The 26949-nt window shown below is 40.7% G+C and overlaps 1 long non-coding RNA gene across 1 annotated transcript; it reads left to right on the forward strand.

Annotated features, from left to right (window-relative positions):
- On the forward strand, positions 1 to 26730 carry LOC121137145. The gene is made up of 2 exons (XR_005874375.1): positions 1 to 278; positions 25999 to 26730. It is a non-coding gene; the product is annotated as an uncharacterized LOC121137145 (long non-coding RNA).
- The last annotated feature ends 219 nt before the right edge of the window (positions 26731 to 26949 follow it).

Below are 26949 nucleotides of genomic sequence, written 5' to 3' on the forward strand. Positions count from 1 at the left end.
TTATGAAATTTAGGCAGTTCTTAAAAGATGAAGTTTTCAACACACCCACATCCATTCACTAAAATTAAGGGATATGAACTCTGCAAACAGACTTCCTTTATGCAGTTTTGGCTTTCCTCCACAGTTATGAAAGTCAATCCATGCCAGTAATGTCTAAATTCACGATGGGGATTTTTTAAAGTACTGCAGTGAATATATTCTCCTAGTGATGCGTCGTTGGCCCTGGAACATGGCTGAGGCCAGGATAAGCATCTGGATGCTGGTACCTGGTGGCACAGGTAAGAAACAGCCAGTAGGGTGAGGATCAGAGTCAGAATTGGCAGGCTGGAGTCTGAAAGAGGAAAGGAAATCAAAAGGAGAGGAGGGAAGTGAAGATCTGAAACAAAGAGGTAAAGAAACCAAACCAAACCAAACCCTCCAAATCCAGAAAGCTTGAAAGGGGCCAGTCAGAAAGGACATGAAGCTGTGGCCAGTGGCAAGTCAGAGCTTTCAGCTCCTGGGGAGAAAGGTACCGTTTGCTGTCTCTTTCTCTTGATGCCAACTGCAGCAATGCTGTTCCTTTCCAAGTCTTTCTACAGAGCTCCACGGGGGTTGACACTGGGCTGGACTGACATCTGCCGCTACTTCTTGCTGCATTCTGTGCTATTTGGAGATATTCTATTGATATCATCTTCTTTGACCTTGCTTCACTTCCCCCCTCCCAACTCTCCTTCCGCTGTCCTATTTGTAGCAACGGCTCTCGTCCACTAACAAGGGCTCTTTTATCTATTGGTCTTGCTCTTGCTTTTGTTTCTCTTGTCTATTTGGAGTTAGCTTCTTGATAGAAAGCCAGCACGAATTCACTCTTGTCCTTGAGAAACTGTTGAACGCAGCCGACTTGCTAGAACCAGCATGTGGGGTTATAAACGAATCCTATATTTCATAGCAGTATGCCTAGCAGCTTTACGTTTGAGCTAAGCAAAGGACCATTTTCCTTGGCAGAAATTTTCATTATGCCCTTATAATGACCATCCCAGGCCACCAAGTTGCAAAGACCACATGCACCTAGAGTAAATAAATAAAAAGAACCAGCTCGTGTCGTATGATCCCTGGCTCTGTCTGTTTAGATGGTACCATAGCAGCTGAAGATGCTCTGTCTGTTTAGATGGTACCATAGCAGCTGAAGATGTTCACTGCTTATGGCATACTAATGGCTCTGACTAGTCTGAACTGAGTTTTCATGTGAAAGAAAAAAAAGATATGAAAGGGAATCTTATTTTGAGTTGGTCAAAATCATAAACTGGGTTGAGAAAAATTTTATGTGTCACCAATATACAGATACAGACAGATCCACATACATATAGATATATAGACAATTTTCCTGAGATGCTTTTGGGTTTACACCAAGTCAAAAGTATCATGACTTTTTCGTCATTTAAGTTTTCTGTGCTACCTTTGTCACAGAAGTCTGTCAACAGCATTTACTGGTGCACATATACACAGAACAGTCAGAGGCTGCTTGTGCTTGTCTGACTCAATGCAGATAGAACAAATTGAACCTAAAAGACCATTTACCAGAGAGTGCCCATTGATCATGTGTGCTTTGCTGTACTGTCCGCCTCTGCACTGCTAACATGGGGTGTTGAGGAACGTGAAGATGAAGAGAATTGATCCTGGGACCCAGATAAAGGGTTTCCTCCTTGGTGGGAAGGCTATTAATTCGCAGTTAGGAGTCCCAGGAAGGAGTCCTGACACTGACACTTACAAGTTGCTGGAATATAAGCAAATCATTTGCTATTTCTCAGCTCTAGTTTATTGTTTAAAATAAAGGAAGGAAAAAAAACCAAACTGACTATATCACATTATAACCCTAAGGATTAAGTGAGGCCATGATGGGAACCAGACCGTAGAGATTCTACAGTGCAAGAGATTAGGAATCTTGATGATAATTTAACACTGTGGCTATAAAACAGTGACCACAATTCAGAAGCTAGCCACTTGAAATTATTGTCAACCTATTCTCCCAAGTACAAGTTAATATGATTATAAAAAATTCATATTGGCCGGGTGGTGGTGGCGCACGCCTTTAATCCCAGCACTAGGGAGGCAGAGGCAGGTGGATCTCTGTGAGTTCGAGACCAAGCCTGGTCTACCGAGCAAGTTCCAGGACAGGCTCCAAAACAATACAGAGAAACCCTGTCTCAAAAAACAAAACAAAACAAAACAAAAAATAAAATAAAATAAATTCAAAGAGTGCTTCAATCACCTCCTATGGGGATTTCATTTCACCAAATGAACTATTCAGAACTGAAAGAAAAATCATTGTAGGGGTAGGATGTAACTTGGTTCAACAAAGGTCTTTTCATTTTAACAATTTTTTAAATAACGCATATACTGTAAAGAGGATCATTTAAATAATTTAGGATCTGGAAAAATAAAACAGCTCTTTATATTTTATAATTAATGGCCATCTCCCAGGCACAAAGTCCATAATAGGACCATTGGAAGGGACATGCTGGGAGACACATCCTCACGGAGAGTTATCTTGTGGACGTTCTATGACACACTAGCGATCGAGCGTTCAGAGCATACTCTCTCAGATGCATGCTCTCCAAGAGAAGGAACATTTCCTGTTTGATTAAATTCACCATGGACTGGAGGAAATACTTCAAGTTCCAGATCAGTTGTCTTCAGTTAAGAACTACCAAGTTGCCCCAAATTAAAAAAAAAACACAAACAGGACATGAACTGTCATCATAACATGATACATCTTCTCAAAGGAAGAGAGTTACCTTAATACCAACAAAATGTGTCAGGCTGGAAGGGTGTTGTAACTCACTGGTACACCACCTGCCTAACAAGTGTTAGGCCTTCCATTCAACCTCCTGCATTGCAAGAGACAGATAAATAGAAAAATAAATAGTGAGATAGCCATACTCCTTCACAATAAGCAACCCTGAAAACACAATCATTTGGCTTATTAGAAAACTGAAAATATTGTCCTTAGAGTCATCATGTTCTTGCTGATGCTGGTTACTATGTTGACTTCATGGACTGACGGATGTCTAGACATCTTTTACCCTGAAGACATAATGACCACCTATGTGTATTTAAACAAAACTGATTGTAGGCCTTTTAGCTCAAAATAATGCTCTCCAGTTGGATTATATGAGCAACTATTTGTATGATGATTCATAATTTTTCCCTTTCAGGGACTCAGGCTGCCATGTAACATCCTGATGAAGCAATAGTTTGATACTTCTGTCAATTAACTCTGGTCACTCCTCACCATTCAGTGATTCTGCTTTAACAGGGAAAAATATCTATTGATAAAACTGCATACTTTTTTCATATATTATAACAAGCGTCTGACATTTCCCCAGGTGCAAGGAGGTGGCACGCTCCATTTCTGTTCAGAGAACCCAGGTGCTCTCTGCCAGGGCTGTGGGATTCATCTGCTCTTTGCTGTCTCTGTTAGCTGAGACTGTCTATTAGCCGAGAGTCTGACTACACTTAGCTCATTCCAGAGAGAGCAGCTCCCACTGGGAAGGTGTTGCTGGATTAAATCTCATGACCTAAGTGTCTGGGAAATTCAAGTTCTGCAGCTTTTCTCACCATGAAACAGGAAAAAGACCTGCATATAACTTGTCTTTGTTTTTCTTAGTCATCATTAGATTCTCACTGGGATGAACCATGTTATATGGAAGCTCAAGATCAGAATAAATGGTTTCTTTTTTTCTCTTTTTTTAATTTAGAAACAATCATTTTACATATCAACACCCACATTCCCTCTCCCTCCCATCCTCCCATTCCCCCTACCACCTCCCTAACCCACTCCCTACCAGCTCCCCAAGGATTGTGATGCCTTCCATGGGGATCATCAAAGTCTGTCACATCATTTGGGGCAGGGCCTAGGCCCTTTCCCATGTATCTAGGCTGAGAGAGTATCCCTCCATAGGGAATGGATTCCTGAAGTCCATTTGTGCACTAGGGATAAATGCTGGTTCCACTGTTAGATGTCCCATAGACTGCCCAGGTCTTCTAACTGGCACCCACATTCAGAGGGTTTGGTTCAGTCCAATCAGTCCAATGCTGGTTCCCCAGCTTTATGACTGAGGTTCGTGTGCCCTCACTAGGTGAAGTTAGCTGGTTCTGTAGGTTTCTCCAGCACAGTCTTGACTCCTTTGCTCATCCCTCCTCCCTTTCTACATCTGGATCCCAGGAGTATGGTTCAGTGCTTAGCTGTGGGTGCCTGCTCCTGCTTCCATCAGCTACTGGATGAAGGCTCTAGGATCGCAATTAGGGCAGTCATCAATCTCATTTATAGGGGAAGGGCATCAGAGGTGGCCTCTCCACTCTCTCCACTACTGCCTAGATTCTTAGTTGGGGCCATCTTTGTGGATCTCTGATCATTTCCCTAGTGCCAGATTTCTCTGGCTCCCTCTATTAAGATATCTGTTTTCTTGTTCTCCTCTGTTCCTCCCCTATCTCAGTCTTCAAGAACTCCTGAACAAATTGGGAGCATGGGGGTGGGGTGGGGTAGGAAAAAGAGAAGGGGAGAAGAGGAGGGGGGAGGAAAACAAGAGGGATCAGGAAGAATAAATGGTTTCTTAACAGAGCAAAGAAGGAGAGAGAGAGAGACAGAGAGAGAGAGAGAGAGAGAGAGAGAGAGAGAGAGAGAGAGAGAGAGAGAGAGAGAGAGAGAGAGAGACTTCCTATAAATGGAATGAACAAGATTGTGGCTATATGATAACATTTCAAACTTTATAAATGTGCTATACATAGTCTTTCCATTTAGCGTGCAGGCTGCCTCTGCCCAGTAGAGTGGCTGGAAAGCATAATAATTGTTTCTGTCTAAATCAGGTTTCCTTTTTTAAAGCTCCTGGAGGGACTGAGTTGATTTCTTGTCCTTATTTTCTCCCTGTCTCCCAGCCTATCTTGAGCAGCAGCAAATGCAGATGGGTTCAGGGAGAATTAACCCACACCACCCTAATGCACACTTGACCACCCACACTTCATTGTGATCATTTGTTGCGTGTCTGCCCCCTGCAAGGCCCTGTGCTAAATTTCGTGATTGCAAAGATGAAAAACCAATTTCACAGTGTGATAGGATCCAAGGCAGGACCTAAGTTAGCATATATCAACTCAGAGGTGACTGAGTATTTCTCAGAATCAGAGCTTTTAAAATTATAGTCTACAATAAGAAATAGATATATCCTGACACTGGACTCATATATTACACATAAATATGTGGTCATTCAACCAACACTCAGATGGGGGGGAAAACTTAGACAAATTAAACTGATTCTTTCTGTCTGCATTATACTGAAATATTTCCTTTCCTAGTTCGTGTAATTAAAAAAGACTCATGTGACCAACTAAACTGATACTGGGTCATGATTTACAAACAGCAGTTCCAGAGTCTATGAATAGCTCAGTGTGTAAGAAAATAATGAATAAAACTGTGACAACACACTATACTGGAAATAAAGCAAAAGACCATGTTAAAACAAACTGTAATGCCCCAGCTGAGTTACTTTAAGAAAGATATTTCCTACCAGAAAATTTCCTACTAAAAGATGGGACATTCTTTTACCTGGAGGTGCTAAGAACTAATGAACAGTAACTTCACAAAAGGTTCTAATTGGTGGGCAGTAAGTTGAAGGCCTTGATCATGTGGCAAGAAGTGGTAAAGATAGAGAAAACTGGAATGTGAATTTCTTGACTGTCTTCTGATTTGCTTCCATCCACCACATTTGCACCCTGTACAAAGTACAAAGACAAGTGGAAGGAGACATAAATATCTGATGGCGTCAGATGACTTTTTCAGAGATTTAAATCTTGCAGAGAAAAGTCCGAGAAACAAGTATATGGACTGTTAAACACAGTCAGAGACTCGATGGTGAACTTTTCCATGAAGGCTTAAAATGTTGGTGCTTTGGCTGTATCATTTGTTTTCTCATGGGTTTGTCTGCCTGGTCACCCCACAATCCTTGGCTTGCCCGAGGAAGCTTGGGTTGCTTGGCTACTGTATGAGGAGGGTGATCATCTCTCTCTCTCTCTCTCTCTCTCTCTCTCTCTCTCTCTCTCTCTCTCTCTCTCTCTCTCTCTCTGGTTTTTCAAGACAGGGTTGGTATCATTGGAATTTAAGTAGATACTCCATGAGTAACTTATCTCTACACATAGAATAAGGCAGGTAGATGACTCAAAGGAGGCAGACGAGAAATGAAGGCAGAAGCACAGGGAGATGGCACAGTGGGGGACAAGTTCTTTCTGTGCAAACAGGATAATCTAAATTTGGATCCTCAGCAGCCATAGAAAACCAAGGCAAGGTTTCTCAGTGATGAGAGGTAGAGACAAGGAGATCCCGGTAGCTTACCAGCCAGTTAGTCTAGCACAAAAGGTAGGCTCCAGATTCAATGGCAGACTCTGTCTAGCTTCAGGTTGAGTGAGAGACCCTGCTTTAAGATGGAGAAAGATAGACAAGGACACCAGACATCCTTCTCTGGACTTCGCATTTGTGTACCGTGTGATTATAGGCATACATGTGTGCAGCCCCCTCGTGCACACACACACACACACACACACACACACACGCACGCACGCATGCACGTGCACACACACACAAGCAGAGATATTAATCTTTGATATTGCTTTAGGTTACCTTATAAAGGTGCTTTTGGGGGAAAACAGTTTCTCAGTTATAGAAACAGGCGTTCTGCACCAGATTAAAAGCTTTTGCCAGTCAAATACTCTGCCTTCAAGAACAGAGACACACAGGGGGGCTGCAGAACAGCTGCATCTGTATACAGAGGCAAGCAGGATCTATCTAACACTGAATGGTTGGCAATGAATGGGCCTGAGACATGGACAACTTTGTCCTCATTTGCTGTGCAGCAGTTAATGACATTCCTTGTTCTCCCCATCTTCTCAGTCAGTCCTATAAGTCATCTATCCTGGATCATCAAGTCTCAGTTGCTCAAATCTTTAGTCTAAAACTACTCATCTTCTCCGATATACTTCCTACATGATTGCAAATGATTCTTCAAAAATACAAACCTGGGGCCACTCCTGCCTCATGATTCTTTAAGAGTTTTGCTTCCTCACTGGATAAAAGCCTCAGGTTCTGAACATGTCATGATATCTAGCCCTTCCTATTTTTCTGGGTCTCAACTTCTGTCTTCATATCAGTCTGTGTAACTCTGGCCTAGCTGGGCAGCCCTGCCTCTCGATCCCCCTCCTGTCCTTCTGATAAAACTAATATTTGTCGTGTCTCAGCTTACCTGCTGTTCTCTCAGTAATGCATTTCTTGTCTCCCTGACCATTTCGTCTACAAAGTTCCAAGAAAACAATGACCAAGTGTGCCACAAGTCTTTCCAACTGTGTCTAGTCTATCTTCACACAGAAAAGAAAGGCAAGGGTTTCTTGTTAATTCCTGACATTTTTCATTTACCTTCTGATTAAATGCCTTGTGACACAACATTTCCTGGGGAGATGCAACACACAGGTCTACTCATTACAGATAGGGAACCCATGACAGACCTAAGTATGGATACTACCAAAGTCCAATGGGTAATGGATTACTTAGAGGAGCAGAAATGACTCAAAGACAGCTGTATCATCAAAGTCCACCCCAACATGGGTGACAGCTCACAAAGGCTCAGCAGGTAGTTCAGCCTTCAGGCAGCTCAGCAGGTTGGAGATTGTCCTTTCAAGGTGCATGAGATGGTCTAAATCTCTAGGCAGTTCAGTTGGTTTCTGTTTCTTCCAGGTAGGTGGTCTAGTCTGAGTCTTTGTAGACACTCTACTCTCAGAGTCTTCTTTGCAGCTCAGCTTCACATCATCTGAGAGTGACTCTGAACTTTCCTTGCTTACCCTGGCAGGGAGTAACTTAGTGAATCTGGTCAGTTTCTTGAATCTCCTGAAGCTATTTTGAGTTATTTACCTTCCTGCTTATGAAGCCTCCTTGGAGGAGGGACTGTTTCAATTTCAGAGGAGACTGTTAACACAACATTAAAACAAACACTTGTTAGGCTCCTAAATAGATGACCCTTTGAAAACACAACTCTGAACAAGACAGATACAATCCTTAACCCTCCTTCCACCACCACTCCACCCCATCGAGTGTACAGGTCAGCATTCAGTAAGACAAAGTGACAGGTGAAGTGTAGAACAAGACCTCAGGGGAAACAACAGCGCAGTTGAGAAAGTCCTTCGTGACCTAGTGAGGGTCACTTGAGAGCTAAGTGAGGAGTGGGGTACTATGGGAAAGAGTTTGAATGGGAGGAAGAATGGGGAAATGTTACCATGAAAGAAAACTGTGTGTAAAATCATGAAGGTAAGGCAGAGCTTGGTGGGATTATAGAAGAAAAAGTGCTACAATTCTCAGTGTCCAAAAGTGGCGACAGGAAGGTAGAGAGAACAGTGCTTTGCTTTTTGATAATTATAAATGAAAATGAGTAAGAAGAGGAAGAGATCATAACTTCACTCCCACTGACTACTGTACTTAAACTCTTAATATAATTTGTCAACAAAAATAACATATTCATAGTATATGATGTAATATTTTTATATGTATGGGTCTTAGGGTTTCTATTGATGTGGAGAGACACTATGACCACAGCAACTCTTATAAAGAAAAACATTTAATTGGGGCTAACTTGCAGTTCAGAGGTTTAATCATTATCATCATGGTGGGAAGCATGGTGGCATGTAGGCAGACTGGTGCTGGAGAAGGAGCTAAGAATTCTACATCTTGATTCACAGGCAATAGGAAGTTAAATATGTCACTGGAAGCCCACCCCCACAGTGACATACTTCCTCCAACAAGGCCATAACTCTTCCAACAAAGCCATGCTTCCTAATAGTACCACTCTGGATGGGATTAGTTTCCTTTCAAACCACCACAGTATACACAATGTGGACAGATTAAACTAATAAACTAAGTAATGTAGACATCATCTGGTACATTTTAATTTTTTTTGTGGTGAGGACACTAAATTTTAGTCCTAGCCATTTTTAACTATTGTCACCACAGTAGACAATAGGTCTTCTGAATTTATTTTCTTGCCCAGTTGAAACTTTGTACCCTTGACCAATGCCGACCTCCCCATTCCAACACCCTCCAATCACATCCTCTATTTCTTTTATTTCTTAGTCAATTGTGCACAGAATTCTTTTATTTTCTTTCTTTGTTTCCTTTTTGTTTTTTCTTGGTTTGTTTGTTTGATGAAGGGTTTCTCTTTGTAGTCTTGGATGTCCTGGAACTCACTCTGTAGACTACACTGGCCTTGATCTGCCTGCCTCTGACTCCCAAGTGCTGGGATTAAAGTGTGCACCACCCTTTCCTGGCTCAGAATTATTTTCAATGCCCCCTTTACAAATAACAACAGTCTAGCAAATGACAACAGTCTGAACTACTCTGTCTCTCAAAAAGGTCACATTAGTTGAAGGAAATGACTTATATTCAAATTGCAATTGCTTGTTATATTACATAGATGCTATTTAAATAAAAAATTTCATAGATTATACTGGTATATAGTTAGTTTTAATATTAGGATTGTGATGTAAAACTATTCCCGGACCTCTTCTATAAATGTTAAAAATTCAGCATAATAAGAAGCTTAAAGCTTAGGTTTTTGTAGATAAAGTTTCATGTGCTGAAAATATTATACGTGCCCCAGTTCCTCTGTAATATGCTTCTTTGTCTGAGGTAGATCAGTTGTCAACACTAATGCTGTCCCAGGAAGAAAGAGTACACAGAAGTTAAGTGACAAGTGACTACATAGCAATGATGTCAGAACTAGGATTTACAACTTTCAGTTCCAAATACCCAGTCTTTTCAAGTCAAATTCTGCTTTTCCAGCAATAAACATCAACTATATTATATGTCTGAATTGTAAAATTGAATGTATTAGATAATTCTGTTTACTGTTTTAACTATAACCCTGGAAAACACAATTTTAGAAGCATATGAATTATAAAACTATAGATAATCTTTTAACAAATAGAAAAAAACAATTTAAACTAACTGAGCAGGCAAAGCAATTTTGTTCTTTAATGACAATCCACAGCTGTCTGAAACAATCATCTCAATAATCAATGATTGGAGACTTACCTACCATGTATTTTAAGGGATGTCTTGTTTTGAACAATCATTTTAAACCATAGTAAACTGAAGAATTAGTGTATATAGAGGCTCAGCAAGCTAAAGCTTTAGTCTGTCAAACCATCTGATCAGGACCACCCTTCTCAGATCTTGGCATTGTTAAGGATGGGGGAGACAGAACTTTTGATGCTGATGCTGATAGACAGGTTGCTCCTGGATATTTAATCATCCCATCTTTCCAAAGGCATGGCAATAAACAAGCTTATAAAAGTCCTGGCCCCTCTGCACTTACAGTCCAGCCACAGGGTGAAGCCAAACTTTACAAACTTTACAAGCCAGGACCAGAAGTATTGTCCTTCTCAAGTAAGTGCTGAATTCACCTATCTAGATTGTCTTGAAGTTTCATTTTGGAATTTTCATTTGCACTGTTTTATATATTCACCATCAAACAGTGGAGAAAGGATCCTACTCTGGGTAGAAGTAGAAGATATTTTGTGTACAAATGTTACCTGGAGGTATGTTAATAACAGATTTCATAGGTTTTTTTATTGGCTGGGGAGGCAACTTTTTATTTTATTTTATTTTATTTTTCAGTTTAAATTTAGATAAGAAACAAGGTTGCTTCACAAGTCAGTTCCAGGTCCCTCTCCCTTTCCCTCCCCTACTCATGTGCCCCCCCCCAACCCTCCCATTATCCCCTCATTTCCCCAGGGAGGGTGAGGCCCTCCATGGGGGTGTCCATAGTCTGTCATTTCATACAGGGCAGGGCCTAGACCCTCCCCCAAGAGTTCAGGGTGAGAGTGCACCTGGGGAGGCAACTTAAAAGTAAAAAATATAGAATTCCTAAACCATGTTATGTCACAGACAATGTGATTTGAATCTAGGCTTAGTGGTGCAAACTTAGTCTCAAGTGCTTAGGAGGCTGAGGCAGGAGGATCATACGTTCAAGTCCTACCTAAGTTACAGAGTGAATTCAAGGTCAACCCGAACAACTTAGTGGACCTTGTCACAAAAGTTAGTGTTTTCAAAGGGTGAGAAGTTACAGTTCAGCTGTAGAGCACCTTGTAGTATACATGAGGTCTTAGGTTCGATTCCCAGTATGTAAAAAAAAGGAGGGGGGGGATGATTTGAAAAACCATTTTGCTTTGTAAGGTGGTTGCTATATTTGAATATGAGTTGGTTTAAAAAAGAAAGAAAGAAAGAAAGGAAGAAAGAAAGAAAAGACATCTGCTCTTAAGCCAAGTTTACAGGCTGGGGGTGTATCAGTGAAAGGTATGTGTGCTTAGCAGGCTCAGGTCTGGAGTCAATCATCCTCACCAAACCAAAACGCAGCATGTTTACCAACCAAAGCATAAACCCGTTGTTTCTTTCTGCTCAGCACTAATGCTTTCCTCTTGTGATAACTGAGCACTGATTTTCTTCAAGCACCCAGCCCTTTCTTCATCCACTCACAGTTCACTTAGCCCTACTTGGACCAGACCTTGACTGACACATTTTATCACCATGACTACAATCATTGGTTCAGAGAAGAGCCCCAGACCCAAGCCAGGCTAATGAGACTCAAGTCTCGGACCTTGGCTTCAATAGTAGGAAGGAACGATGTGTTTTCTTTTGGGGTTGTCAAGAGTATAAAACTGTAATCACTGAGACATCAGATGAGGTAATCAAACTAAGGGAGGAAGAGACAAAAGATAGTCTTGATGGTGATGTTTGGTAGCTAGATGCAGCTTAGCCTGAAGCTACATCCCTGGAATTGTCAGTTATATCAACCAAAAAATTCATTTCTGGATTTATATCCACTTTAGTGTGTTTCCATATGTGTAAGTTCACTAGAAAGAGGTATAGTTTATATACATATAAACATAGTATGTCTTATATTGTGCCTAACTTACCTTGCCATTTTATCTTGCTATCAATAATTTGCATATTTTATGTTTTGTTTTCATAACTACACAAAGTATTTCCAATTTTGGATTTCTTTTACAATTCTGAAGACTTGGTGATAATACTGGGGAAGAAGAGATAGTGAATCTGTAAGATATCCTTCATTGGTGACTTCTTAAATTTGGAATGTAATGATTGTGAACAAGAGATACCCAAAGTAAGCAACCTCACCTTAGAGACAAAGAGAACCTAAGTAAAATCAACCCTGACCTCTCTTGCTTTTGTCTTCCTGCCTGCCCTTTGGCTGGATTCATGCTGGCTGTCATAAAAGCCACTCCTGGTCTATGACAGCCCAGCCCTGTGAAGCCATTATAGGCTGCTCTTCCTTAAAATCGAATCAATACATCTGTTTCCCCGAGGGAAGAGAAAGAACAAACACCAAGTCCTGATAAACCTTCACTGACATCCTTCCCTTCCTCAAGCGCTATCCTCGGCTTACGGTTAGTACTCCAGTCCTTTGCTATTAATAAGTCCCTCTTGGGGAGAAGCTAAAAGCTCTAATTTTATCCAGATGCAGGCAGTGTGCAGAACCAAGCCACTTGTCCCATCATTCTAGCAGAAGTGTGCTGAAAGCAAGACATGACTCACTGCCGTGTACAACGTTCCTCCCTGTCCTCCATCTGAAACCAGGTTTGGAGCAGAATGCCCCCCACCCGGCCTCTCCCACAGCCCTCATCCCCCACCCTGCAATTGACTTCTCAGCTGCTGTAGCTCATACTGTGGCTCTGTGATGTACAACCTCTGCTCACAGAGAAAGGCAGTTACAGATGAAGAATTCACTCAGGAGTTCAGTACTGCATCCTTGAAGTTCCTCAGAGGCAAATCACAGTGAGGCTTGCTGCAAACTCTGAGCATCCTCAAAAGACTTGTAAACAAGTTCAGGGCTGCTGGCGAGGAGACGACTCCATTCCTGGAACTTCTGCTGGCAGAGTCAGGAACGCATTATTCTTTCAGGACCAGTGGAGAGAATGAACAGCAGGCAACCTCTTATAAGCTGAGCTGAATCTTCAGACACAGCCATGTCCTGCCTGGGATTGCCATCTGTTCCTTTCTCTGCTAGAAGCCCACTCATCAGGTCCCTGGTTTCTCAGAGAAATCGGCCCCTCTACCTTTCCTCTCTCTGCTCCTCTCCACAGTGATGTTCTGGATAGTGAGTTTTCCTGAGAGGCAATAGTATCAAATGACTCCAGTAGGAATCCAAGAGTACTATTCTGGAACTTTTGTGATTGAAAGTTTAAGGAAAAACAATCAAAAAGTTTATATATGAAGAGCTTAACTATCTCCACCATACCTCTCTTCTTGATGTTCAGCTTCATTAGCAGAATACATGTCTAGGAGAAAAGTAAGGGTGGTGGAACACTTGAGTGCCAGAAACTTACCTAGCATTCAGAAGGCCCTAGTGTGGTTACACACACACACGCACACACACACACACATACACACACACACACACACACACACACACACACGCAACACACATCCACAAGCACACACACCACACCCTGGGGCAATAAGAAAGGAAGGAAGGAGCTAGGGAAATGACTCAGTGAGTGAAGTTTTTATATGGTTCAAATCCCCAGCACCCACATAAAAATCTAGGTGTGGCTGTGCATGCCTGTGATCCCAGCACTGAGAGGCAGAGACAGGAGGATCCCCAGGGCTTGATGTCCAGGCTGTCTAGTAAACTGATGAATTCCAGGTTCACTGAGAGACCCTATATCAAATAATAAGACAGACAACAATAGAGGAAGTTACCCAATGTTGATCTCTATGAATACGTGAGAAGAAAAGGAAGAGAGGTGAGAGACAGCGAAGGAAGGGGAGAGGAAGAATTGTTGCTATTTGTAATATGCCTGAAGTTTGAAAGGGGCTAAATTTTCTAGAACATCCTCCTCCCAATTATAAAAGTCTCCTCCATTTTAAATAACATCCTCTAAGATCTTTGAAAGAAGTGGATATATGTGACACAAATAGTTGGTGAAGTTTTCATTTGCCATTGTATAATTTTCAACATGGAGGGATATTCTAATATGTATGGATGGTATTCACAAATTACGAAAATCAAACATGAGACCTTTATTTGCAATGTTCAAGTCACCACACAGAGTGACTAATTTTTCCAAGTTGGTAGAAGAAGGTGGAACTCTGAGTCAGTGAGTGGCTCGCCCTGATGAATAGAAATAAAACTTATGCTTCTCCCAGATGGACTGTATTTTATTTTTAAAATATTTATTAAGGCTTATTAGTCTTGTGCCTGAATTTTGTTAATAGATCTTCTCCATATGTGTTTTAACTCTTCGGAGCGCTATAGTGTTTAGACATGAACAGCCTAATATTGAGTCATAGGCATGGAATGGACTTGGACAGCTGATACACATAATAATCTAATTCACTCAGAATCATAGACTTGCCGCTATCTTCTGTTGTCACCATTCTAGTATTTAACACAAATTTTAGGTTTAGAGACTAGTTCTGAACCATTTGTTTAAATACCATCTACCATGATATCAATGAAGTAATAAGACCATGATGTGCCTATTGTTCAGACCTTGTCAAATGTCACACATAGCAGATCTTACTCAGTGTCAGGAAATAGTCTTCTTAGAAATGTCAACAAACAGATAAACAGTCCATAATTAACATCATGGAAAATATTGAATTGAGTCTCAAGAATGTTGACAAAAGCCAGTGACCGGTCTGTGACTTTGAGATCATACAAATATACATACATGCATACATACATTCATACAGGATACTCTCCAATGTCTAATCCATGTGTGTGAACGAATATGAGATGGTTCATGTATAAGTACTGCATGATACTGAAGAATCAAAACATATACAATATACCCAGCACCGTTTAGGGGCCATGATGACTAAAGAAGAAACACCTCCTAGGAGGTGCATTTAGATGTTGCCTTGTTAATAGATGTGATGCGGGAGTTTCACGCTAATCGCCTTCCAGAAGTAATATCTACTGATTAAAAAATTATGGGGATGGCTCAGCAGTTAAGAGCAATGACTGCTCTTCCAGAGGCCTGGGGTTCAATCCCAACACCCACATGGCAGCTTACAACCGTTTGTGACTCCAGTTCTAGGGAATCTGACACCCTCACACAGACATACATGAAAGCAAAATACCAATGCATATAAAATATTAATATCATGTTAAGGCTAACAGTACAGTCACAGTTCCTACAAGAAAAAGAGGTGCAAAGAAAGAGATGCTAAAATTCTTTAGAGACTCTTGTTCATAGCAAAATTATATAGCATTCAAAAGCTTGAACACATGCTATGAACGAATCCACAGGGATCTGAACACAACAGAATCCAAGAGAATAATAAAGTCACATTTTAAGGAAAGCAATTAAGATATCTTTTAATGTTAACCTGGCAAAACATCTCACAGAAGTGTTTGATTCCAAAAGAGACATGGATGGTGGATTCAAGTTTCTAGGGAACACACTGATTGTGTGTGTGTGTGTGTATGAGTGTGCTATAAAATAGGATAGATTGTCTTACAAATAGGGCTGGGTTGGCCGGGCGATGGTGGCGCACGCCTTTAATCCCAGCACTCGGGAGGCAGAGGCAGGCAGATCTCTGTGAGTTCGTGGCTGGGCTGGACCGATAGCCTCCAAAACAATACAGAGAAACCCTGTCTCATAAAAACCAAAAAAAAAAAAAAAAAAACAAATAGGGCTGGGTTGTCCAACAATGGCTGTTTGCATGCTGGAGAGACTGAGAGCCTGACAGTTGCTCAGGTCATGAAGCTCCATACTCTAGCCCTGAAGGACTGGAAGACTCCTGGGTAGTGGCTGTGCTCAGTCTGGGTTGGAAATTCAAGGAAGCTGGCATCTAATGTCAACAGCAGTGAAAAAGACAGATGAGTCCACTCAGCAAGAAGTCTAGGCAAGTAGACAGTCAGCATTGGGGTTTCCTTACACCTTCCTACATTTGGGTCATTTATGAAAGTGCCTCTCGCCCTAAGGGAGGGTGCCCCCCCACAACCCTCAGTTCACTCTGGAAATGTCTTCACAAGCCCACTCAGATACTGCCAAGTTGGAAATGAAGATGACTTTGGTTTCCTTTTTTCTATTGAATTATGAAGGAAAATGGGGTCAGGGAGAAATAGGGATTCTAAATAGACTAATTATAAAGGGACTATCTTGCCTGGATATTTTATTTCGTTTCAGGTTTATTCTAATTTGGTCCAACTGACTGTACTATTCTTTAACATGCACAAAGCCACTACAGTAAGGACATAGATTTTATTAAAACATATGTGATTAAAACTAAGACATATATATATAAAACATATACATACACATACATTCATATGTATGTCTATACATTTCTTAAAAGAGATAAGGTCTTTCTCTGTTGCCCACTTTGGTCTGAACTAGACTCCTTCCAACCTCCACCTTGTAAATAGCTGGGATTACAGGAGTGTACCTCTATACTGTGAAGAAACTAATTATTTAAATTTTTTTGAATTTAAGTTTATTTGTTTTGTGTATGTGTATGTGTGTGTGCATACACCAGAGTGTACAAGTGGAGCACACATCTTTCAGGATTCAGTTCTCTCTTTCCTCTTCTCAGGGATCAAATTGGTTGGCATCAGGCACCTATACCTGCTGAGCCATCTCACTGACTCAAAAGTAATAATTTTTTAAGCTAAAATACTTATTGAATGCTTAATTCTTTAGAAGCAGAATAAAAATAAATTCATATCATCTTTTCTGCATGAAAATATCTGGAAAACACAGTTGGAGAGATAGCTGAGTGGTTAAAAGCACATATTACACTTGCATAGAACCCAGGTTCATTTCTCAGTACCCAGGTGGGCAGCTCACAACAGCCTGGAACTCTAGCTCCAGGGGATCTCTTTCCAGCCTCCTAGGACACCTGTACTCATTCTCTCTCTCCCTCTCTCTTCCCCCCCCTCTCTCTCTCACACACACACACACAAAAATAAGCTACATATGGTAGCATACACTTTAAATCCAGCACTTGGGAGGCAGCAGTAGGCACATCTCTGTATCTTCAAGACCATCCTGGGCTCTACAGTAAGTTCTAGGCCAGCCAGGGCTACATAGTAAAACACTGTCTCAAATAAACAAATAAGTAAGTAAATAAATAAGATAAATCTTAAAATAATGAAAATAGCATCCCTTACATATACCTACTTGATGTTTTATAAGGAATTAGAGTGAGCATATTTTCCTTCTGTCTCTATTAAACAGACATAGACAGATATTTGGTAAAGTTGATTGCATCTGAGTCCTTATCTTTTAAAGTTATTGGATACTATTGGTCTCTCTTGGCCTTTATATAAATGGTGAACTTTTAAATACTGGAAACCATGCTCATTTTTAGATTCATTTTCCCTAGTAGAGACTAGTAATGCATTAGCTTCTGGGAACAAACTTGTATAGGTTTTCAATGATATAAAATTGAAGCAGAGCCAGGTGTTGGTGGTGCATACCTTTAATCCCAGCACTTGGGAGGCAGAGGCAGGCAGATCTCTGTGAGTTTGAGGGCAGCCTGGTCTACAGAGTGAATTCCAGGATAGGCTCTAAAGCTACACAGAGAAACCCTGTCTTGAAAAACAAAAACAAACAAAAAATCCAAATGAAAGCAGTTAAAAACTTGGATTTCCATGTCCTTTTGTGTTTGATTTATAAAGTGCTTATATTTGTAATCTCAGTATTTTGGAGTAGTTATTTACTTGATGTTCATAGGTCTGTTTTTTTTTTTTAACCCAAGGAACAGAATCTCATTCAGTATATTCACAATGATGTATATTTTATGGCTATAACTTTGAAAAATGTCTCAGAAAATCTGGCACTGCCCCTCTATCTTTATAAGAATTTTTTTTTTGTTTTTACAAGACAGGGTTTCTCTGTATTGCTTTGGAGGCTGTCGGTCCAGCCCGGCCTCGAACTCACAGAGATCTGCCTGCCTCTGCCTCCCGAGTGCTGGGATTAAAGGCATGCGCCACCACCGCCTGGCTTCTTTATAAGAATTTTATATGTATTTAATGAAGGTGATTATATACTCTAGTCAATCTTTTGGTCACACCAATTTGTGTGTCTTCACACTCATCCTGTATGACCTATATATAGTACATCAAACTTCGAGGTATGGCCTTGAATTTGACTTATAAAAAACCAGGTCAATAAAACTTAAACTGCTTAACAGCAACAATGAAATGTAAGACTCTACCTAGAATACATCTTTGTGGGCTTAGCTGTTAACAGTAGATGCTTCTATGTGAGAAGCATTATGGGACTGTTGCCCTGTCTTTGTTTGGTATCCTAAATTCTTAAGAAAAGTCACATTGAAATGATCAGGAAATTTACTGCATATATCCTGATATTGGGGATCAAACTTCAAGCTGAATACCAGAAAAGCAAAGTAGCTGACCACTAGCTTCTTACCTCAGGCTGAATGGGCTGATCCTGTGTCCATGAGCTCTCACCAAGTCTCAGACTGTAAACTCTCCTCAGCATGGCTGGAGAATGAATGCCTCTATGAGACCTTGCTTCTGTCTTATATACTTCCCTAATGTTGGGATTAAAGGTGTGAGCTATAATCTTCTTTTAGACTGATTCACTCTTGTATAGTTTTGGGTGGTCCTGGACTCACAGAGATCTGTCTATCTCTTTTTTGTTTGTTTGTTTGTTTTTGGTTTTTCGAGACAGGGTTTCTCTGTATTGTTTTGGAGGCTGTCCTGGAACTCGCTCTGTAGACCACGCTGGCCTCAAACTCACAGAGATCCGCCTGCCTCTGCCTCCCGAGTGCTGGAATTAAAGGTGTGTGCCACCAACACCCGGCTATCTGTCTATCGCTTAATCCTGAGTCCTAGAATTAAAGGTATGTACCACCATGTCCTAGCTTCTGACTGCTGGGATTAAAGGTGTGTGCCTGGCTTCTAAGGCTTGTGTCTGACTTTGCTTTTTATGAATCCTCAGTCAAGCTTTAATAAATCACAAACAATATATCACTACAGGGGTTAGCTTGTAGCAAAGTAATATGTTTATCTAAAGAATTATAGAAACTTACAGGTTCCTGGTGATGTCTTGTCAAAGATGGGGTGAAAAAGACATGCCCTGAATGAGAAAGACTCTGTGGAGCATGCTATCATCCTCCCCTTGTCCCACGGAATTGCCTTCCCTCCCCATAAGACCTCTTTCGTATTCTTGAGTTCCCCAAGAGGGCAGTCTTTTCTGGTGAGTGAATGGTAGCCTCTCCGTCCTCTCTGGGTGCTGGTTTGTACAAGCTGGATTTCTTCCCATCACCTCTTGTTTCACAAGGATTGGTTTTCATGCAGTACATGTACAAACAAGGCTCTGGTAACACCCTCGACTTCTTGTACTCATAATTTAAATTTTCCTAGGTGTCCAGACCCAGGGACATTTAGAAGGAGAGAGATATGTTCGATGAGATGACCACAGCTTTTTTTATATATATATCAAAGAGAGATTATTGTGAACAGAAGATCCTATCTCTGTAGTCTTTCAATTTCTCATCAAAAGAGTTTCAAATTTTCTTTCCCCGAAGACCCAAGCGTTTTGGGAAAGGATATACAGGAAATAAGTTGATGTCAGCTGGGAAAGAGATGTTGTCTTCACCGTGTGAAGCCATGTGGAGGCACACAAGGAGGGAGCCGTTCAAAGGAAGAGTGGGAGTGTTAAGCAGTTGTGGTTTGAGAGTGGAGGTAGCAAGTGTGGGAAGAGGAGGAAATGACAGTGCTCAGTTGAGCAGTGGGCATAACAATCTGGCAGTAGACAGGGAGCTAACAAGGCCCACCTGGAGTGGTTAGTGACAAAAGAAACATTTGTAGCTCACCAAGAACATTTAATTGAGGAGAAAATAATACAACGTTTGGCTAGCAGGAGACTCATGCTGTATCTTGGACCCAGTTTCTTACAGAATTTTGAAATGAGCAGGAAGTGACTGACAGGTTTGTGCTTCTAGGTTGGAAACTTTTTTTGGGGGGTGAGGGGTGATATTTCAGCACTCATGCCAGCATTCAGGTTATCTGCACTGTAGAGATGTTACCTTTTCTATTGTGTTTCGTAATTTGAGACATTTCATTACTATGTGACTTATTAAAAATGCTCCATGTTTTTATTCCTTGATTAAGTTCTTGGCACAGACATACCTTTTTGAGCTAATCATAGATTTGTGCCTTTTAACTTCTTATTTTCAATCTTTTTTATGAAAGTTCAACCTTGCTTTTTATTTCTGTATACTTTATAAAACCTGTCTTCCCTGTTTAGTCATAAGAGATTCATTCACCTTAGAGATTCCAGTATTCATTTTTTTAAAAAGCCTACAGTCCATCTGTTACCATCTTCTCTGATAAATTTTATTACCCTTTGTTGTTTCCTCAAACTTTTGGCAGAGGAGACTCTTCTCTTGCAAGCCCACTTACTTCATATGGCAAGAAGTGCATCGATTTTGTGTTGGTTTTGCTGGTACACTATGGAGAGTGGTGAAGAATAGATTACAGATACAAAGACCTGGACATTGAAATGCCGTACCAGTTTTGCATGGCCCTACAACAAATGGCCACAAGCAGTGGTTTAAAACCTCATGCGTTATTGTCCCAGGCTTCTGGAAGTCAGCAGCATGGGTATAGGTTAGCTGAGTGCTCATTTAAGGGTCTCCCAAGGCTGAGAGCAACAAAACATTCCTCCCTGCATTCTACTCTCAAGCCCATGTGGCAGCTGGCAGAATTCAATTCCTTGTAGCTAATTTACTGACGTCCCCATTCTCTTGCTGGCTGTCAACTGGGCTAGTCCGAACACATACAGTCCACAAACACATCCTTGCCCAGGGTCCACTTGTTGTGTATAGTTTTCCCTGCCAGCCGCTTGGGCCCTGCTGCTCTGTGTGAACCCCCAAATAACACTCAGGATACTGTATTAATTATGAAGCTGTTGACCGTTTGTTTGTTTCTTACTGGCTAGCTCTGACTTAAGAACTTAAGCCATAATCGCTAATCTAAGTATTTCTCTTACCGGAGAAAGGGTCCAGACTTCTTACCCCTATGGTGGCTACATTGTAACTCCCTGTGTTTCTCCTTCCCAGATTCCTCCTTGACTCCTAGTCCCACCTATCTTGCTTCCCTATTGGCCAACAGTGCTTTATTCAACAACCAATAAGAGACAGATTTCATAATGACATCTCCCATCATCCACTTACACAGTACAACAGTTTGTTTCTCGGAACTGTATAAGGAACTGTAATCTCTATCGTGACTGTATTTAGAGATAGAGTCTATAAGAGGTAGCTAAGGTAAAATAGGGCTATAAATGTGGGTCTTTAATATCATTGAATTAATTAGTGTTTTAATAAGACATCAGAGAGGCAGTGCCCCTTCCTCTTTGTGTCCACAACAAGAAAACAATCACCTGAAAGCCCCCCCCTGCCCCCCAAAAACCCTAAAAACAAAAAAGAGTTCTCATCAGAAACAAGGTCTTGACAAAACCCCATCTTGGGTATGTAGTCTCTAGAGCTGTGAGAAAATAAATTTCTGAAAAGTGACCCCAGTGCACGTATTGTTATAGCAGGTCACAAGGACACGTGAACATCAGAGTCAACCAGTAGCTGAAAGGCATGTCTTTCTCTTGTGTTTTTGCTTGGATGGATAGACCATGGCTGCCATTCCTTGGAGGTCATATGGACTATGAAGTCTATCAACCTGACACTGTTTTCTCGCCAGAAAATGGGTTTGAAAAAGTGGTTGTTGAGGATAATGCCAGGCCCAGTACCAAAGGTGAGGAAGGATGGAGACACTTGGTCCTTGATGTAGCCCACGGATGTCCTTTGACGGTCTCCTAATACCCACTTTACCATTTTCTCCATGCCATCATATTTGATGGCTTTCTTCAGGCAGAAAATCAGATCCCTGACAGACATGTTGGGGTTAGGCACATGGAAAATGACACCAGTGTGCTTGTCATTGAGCTCCTAGATGTCCTTTGAAGCCCTTTAGACACAGAAAGAATGTTTTGGGTCCCATAGCTGTCACACTGCAGTTTCCCTGAGGGGTTGTCTACAACCTTCTGATTAATTCATTTCTTTTATTCCCTCGTGCTTTCCTTTCACTTTGTAACACGTTTACAGATCCTCATAATTATTTTCCAGGGTCAGTTCAGCCTGTGATATAATGTTTTCCCCTTTCTTTTGGGTGGTACCATGCAACGTGTACTCTTGCCTGCTAGCTGCCTGGGTCCTGCCTCTGTCTCAGCCCCCAAATAATACATAAGACACTATATTAATTATGAAGTTGTTGGCCCTTTGATATGGTTTCTCATTGGCTAGCTCTGACTTAATTATTAACCTATAATTGTTGATCTGAGTATTTCCACATGGTCTTCTATTACCACAGAAAGGGTCTGGACCTCTTACTCCTCTGGCAACCGCATGGTGACTCACTGTGCCTCCATTTCCCAGAATCCTCCTAGTCCCACCTATCTTCCTTCCTTATTGACTAACAGTGCTTTATTCTTCAACCAATAAGACAAACATATATACAGAAGGACTTTCCATATCAGTATCATATTTCAAGATATCATATTCAAGATTGCTTTTACCATTGAAGCTGATGAGGGGGACCTATCTTTTCTTGGGGTGCTGAATTGCAGTTAAACACTTTCAAAGCACCATTAAGTCAGATAAAACTGCTGTGTCAACAAATTCTCTGTTCTTTTGTTGGAAGAACTTCTGATGTTCAGAAGGCTGCAAAAAGCTGAGGACAAACTGCAGTTACTGATCACTGGAAGAGTTCCAGACAGCTAGCAGATCTTTGGGGCAAGTCAGGCCTGACATTGTAACTGTAGTCAAAGGCTAAAGAATCACAATACTTGTGACTGCCTAGAACAGTGGCTGTCAACCTATGGGCCGTGACCTCTTTGGGGGCCAAATAACCTTTCACAGAGGTTGGCTAACCATCGAAAACATTATTATTACAGTTGTGAAGTAGCAATGAAAATAATTTTATGGTTGGGGGTCACCACAACATGAAGAACTATATTAAAGGGTCACAGCATTAGGAAGGTTGACAATCACTGTCCTAATAGCTGTAATGCTAGCTGCTACCAAGGGCTAAGGAAACCACATACCATGGTCTATGTAAGACTGTAAGATCTGTAAAGGTTTATACTCTAGGCTTACAAAAGAGCTGTAACACCAGAGCATGCTGTCTGTTCTCACTGCTTTCTAAGCACTGAGGGATACGATTGCTTCCCACTCTGAGGAGCTTCTTCTTGGCCAGGTACTGTTAAAGGATCCCAGTCAGATGGCTTGTAACACCATTATGAGCTTTCTTGGAAAGGATGTGCTTAGGTTTTTCAAGATAATGACTCTTAGCCTAGGTAGTAAAAATCCCATGGATAATAGGAATTAAAACTCTGTAGAAATACATACTTAAAATCCTAGTAAGAAAAAAAAGGTCTACACTAAGCCTTAAATGTCTGTTGTGCCATAAAATATGGAAACTATCAAGAGCTAAAGAGGTCCTATCTAAAAGAAACAGACACATAATAAAATAAATATATTTCTGCTGGCCTCAGGTGGCACATATGAGGCACCAGAAAGAATATGAGAAAGTGGCAGCAGAGACAGTACTTTTAATCTCTGAAATTCCTCTTAAAACATAAAGAACAACTAGGGACAGCAAACACAAGACCGGGGGGGTGACCTCTCACAAACATCTAGATGGCAGAGTGTTGTGGTGAGCCAATTCTATCTTTGCACTAGAAGAATGTGGGAGTGTCAAAGAAAATGGTCCCTTCAGGGAGTGAAACTATTAGGAGGTGTGGCTTAGTTAGAGTAGGTGTGGCTTTGTCAGAGGAAGTATGTCACCATGGGGTTGAGCTTTGAGTTCTCCTATGCTCAAGCTATGCCCAGTATCACAATTGACATCCCTGTTGTCTGCAGATCAAGTCATAGAATTATCAGCTCCTTCTCTAGCACTGTTGCCTGCCTGCATGTCGACATGTCTTGCCATGATAATGAACTAAACCTCTGAAACTTTAATATACCCTAATCAAATATTTTCCTTTCTTTATAAGAGTTACCATGGACATGGCTTCTTTTCACAGCAATAGAAATCCTAAGACAGAAGTTGGTAGCAGGGACTGGGGTATTGTTGTGATAGGCCTGATCCTGCTTTTGTTTGAAGGAATATGGAAGTGGGGACTATGGAGTAGAAAAGCCGTTAAACTGATGCTTTACATGGGGCTTAATGAGCTATAGTAGTAGGAGCATGGAAGACAGTGGTGCTGAGGGTGGTTTGAGGAACTGTGGGAGTCTAGCTCAAGAGATTTCAGAGGAGAAGAATTTTCATGTTGTCTAGAGATTATTCTTGTGATAGTTTGGTGGAAAATATGGCTGCTTCTTTTTGCCTTTGTCTAAAAAACTGCCTGAGGCTAGACTGGAGAGTTTTGGATTAATTCTGTTGTCAGAGGAAATCTCAAAACAGGCTAGTATAGACTCTGCTGTGTTAACTATAATGAAGATATATAATGAAAAGGAGCAATCTGAACAAGGAAAAATGTTAGTTTCATTTCTATATGCTAGCAACAAATAATAGAAAGTCAAATTTATAAAGAAATACTATTTAAGGTGACTTAAAATAGTTAAGAATAAAATTAAGAGATATGTAAGACCTGAATATTGAAAACTAAAAGTTGTTTGAAAAATTACTAAATCAGTGGTAAGATAATGCTGTCTTGGTCCATTTTTGAGCTCCTGTAGCAGCATATTTGAAACTGCACGATTTATAAATATGGGAGAGTTATTTCTTATAGTTTAGAGGTTAGGAATTCCAAAGTCAAGAGACCTGCTTTTAGAAGGATCCTGATATGACATCAGCACATGGTAGAAAGCTGAGAGGTAAAGATACATAGAAAAGAGAGAGGGACAGAACTCACACTGTTTATCAGGAACTCAATTCCATGTGCTGGGGATGGACCCTAGGGCCACAGGCATGTCAGACAAGTGCTCTACCACCGAGCTATGTCCCAACCTGATCCTGAGGGATCCAGCCAGATCATTATCACTGTTAAATTAGATATCAAATTTGGAACACACGAGCTTCATACTTTTTCATAGTAAAAAGCATTTGCCGTGACCATGAATTGGAAATGTTAATGTTTAAAAAGTAATGACTCTCTACTAATTAATTTTGAGATTCTGTGCAGTACTAATGAAGATACCAGTGGTTGTGTGTGTTCATGCACATGAATCTGTGTAAACTAACAATAAGACTTTAAAGATTTTATGAAAATGAAAATAATCTAGAATAGTCAGAATAATTTTGAAGAGCAGCAGTGTTTGGAAACTTAAAACTACTTGACTTTGAGACTTATTATAAAATTCCCGTAATCAACAGAGTGTGATCTGCACATAAACATGGAATCAATGAAATTAGAGACTCCAGAATAGATCCATGCACATAAGTATGTTTTTGTGTGTATGTGTGGGGGGCAAGGGGAAGAGGGAGACAAGATCTAAGGATAATGTCTTTTCAATAATTGGTGCTGGGATAACTAGATACTCATATGTGACAAAAATAAACAAGCTTCCTCAAACATGTGACCTTGATCACCTTTTAAAGTCTATCAGGCCTTCGTAGAGCTGAATGACAACCATCCACAGTGACAGGAATAGTCATCTGTATTTGTTGTACTGAATGAGTATTGGGAGTATTCCCACAGAGACACCTAGAAATCATAGTGCACTTGTTATCTGGACATTTGTCAACCCAGTGAAGTTGACACATAAGATGCATCCTTATACTGACATAAATATTAGTATTTTCTTGCTTTTTGGGTGACAAGTCTTACTACACATTTCTCTATAATTTCACACAGAGAAGCTGAGACTCAATAACAAATCCCAGAGCATAATTTTTTTTCATTAATTTTGCTGTACTATATTTTTGTTCACAGACTTGTCTGGAAGACACATTAATAATCCCAGGTGTTCTTTCATAATACCCTGATGAAGTTTGTGAGCAAGTGACCTCAAAAGACATTTCATTTCCTGTTTTTCTATTATTCAGTGTTGTATAGTGGTTTTCCTTTGAAATGAAAACCTTTGCATCTCAGAGGGAAACTTAAGACACAGGATGTAAGAAGGGAAGTGAAACAACAGGACATTTTAAGACATGAAGTTTATAGGAAGATAAAAATCAAAACCAACAAGCAAAACAAAACAAGACAAACCCCCTAAGAGGATGCTCTGAGGAAGATGACTACTCCATCCTGCAGGGAATCTCATTAAGAGGGGAATTCAGAAAAGCTCTGGGAAGTACCTGAAAATGACCATATTCACCATGCCCTTCCCTCTTGGAGAGTATAAAAACAGTAAAGAATTCTGAGTATCCTTCTTAGATGAGTCTAGCTACGTGAAAGAAGCAGAAATAAAACAAAGTCTCTGGGAGAAACAAAGACCAACTGAGCTGCCTAGAAAAGACTCACACCAACTGGGAATGGACGCCCTCCATGTGCAGCTGCCTGCAGGTTGTATGGTGTGCTCCAGGCTTCCAGCTCTACGAACTGTCACCTGTGCCTGGGGTTGGCTTTGATGATGCAACGGTCTTTGGGTCATTTCTGTTCCTGTAAGTAACCCCTCACCCATATTCCTATAAGAAACCCCAATAAAACTCATTGGTTCACCAAGTTGGACTTTGGTGGTATCTGTACTTTGGTATGTCATCAGATACCTATTTGGGGTAAGTAGACATTCTTTCATATTTCCTCAGGAATGGTGCCTCACAATACTGCATAAAGATAGTCTTCTTTTCTTTTCTTTTCTTTCTTTCTTTTTTTTTTTTTTTGGTTTTTCAAGACAGGGTTTCTCTGTATTGTTTTGGAGCCTGTCCTGGAATTCACTCGGTA

This window comes from Mesocricetus auratus, unplaced genomic scaffold (assembly GCF_017639785.1).
Source record: "Mesocricetus auratus isolate SY011 unplaced genomic scaffold, BCM_Maur_2.0 Super-Scaffold_100676, whole genome shotgun sequence".
NCBI classification, from domain to species: Eukaryota; Metazoa; Chordata; class Mammalia; order Rodentia; family Cricetidae; genus Mesocricetus; species Mesocricetus auratus.